Raw genomic sequence first — 1,075 nt, forward strand, 5'->3', positions numbered from 1 at the left:
GGAGCGTGCCACAACGCCCAGCTAATTTTTTCTATTTTTAGTAGAGATGGGGTCTCACTCTTGCTCAGGCTGGTCTGGAACTCCTGACCTCAAGCAATTCTCCTGCCTCGGCCTCCCAGAGTGCTAGGATTACAGGCGCGAGCCACCGCGCCCGGCCTCACAGTTAGATCGTGAGGCTTGATCAGATTCAAGTTCAACATTTTTGGCAAGACAAATTTATAGGTGGTGGTGGTCTTTTCCATAAGAGTGACATAACATCTGGTTGTCTTTTTTTTGTGATGTTAGCAGCGGCTGATATTTGATGCATAGATCTGTTAGTTCATTAGGAGTTCGTTTCTTTTTTTTTTATTGTAGTAAAATACACATAAAATTTACCATTTTTAAGTGTATAGTTCTGTGGCATTAAATACATGCATATTGTGTGCACCGATCATCACCATCCATCTCCAGAACTTTTTCATCTTCCCCAACTGAAGCTCCAAACTCAAACAGTCACTCCCGATTTCCCCCTTCTCCAACTCCTGGCAACCACCATTCTACTCTTTGTCACTATAAATGTGATTACTCCAGGTCCCTCATAAAAGTGGAATCATACACACTTGTGACTAAGCCAATCATAAAAGTGGAATAAATCTTATGTATCTATTTGTCCATCAATAGAAACTGAAGTGGCTTCCACCTTTTGGCTATTGTGAATAATGTTGCTACGAACATGGGTATACACAAGTATCTGGTAAGAGTTCCTGCTTTCAGGTCTGGTGCGGTGGCTCACGCCTGTAATCCTAGCACTCTGGGAGGCCCAGGCAGGAAGAATCACTCGAGTTCAGGAGTTCAAGACAAGCCTGAGCAAGAGCGAGACCCCATCTCTACTAAAAATAGAAAAAATTAGCCAGTCAACTAAAAATAGAAACAAACAAATTAGCCAGGTGTGGTGGCATGTGCCTATAGTCCCAGCTGGGAGGCTGAGACAGGACGATGGCTTGAGCCCAGGAGTTGGAGGTTGCTTGTGAGCTAGGCTGATGCCACGGCACTCTAGTCCGGGCAACAGAGTGAGACTCTGTCTCAAAAAAAACTT

This window comes from Propithecus coquereli, unplaced genomic scaffold (assembly GCF_000956105.1).
Source record: "Propithecus coquereli isolate 6110/MARCELLA unplaced genomic scaffold, Pcoq_1.0 Scaffold587, whole genome shotgun sequence".
NCBI classification, from domain to species: domain Eukaryota; kingdom Metazoa; phylum Chordata; class Mammalia; order Primates; family Indriidae; genus Propithecus; species Propithecus coquereli.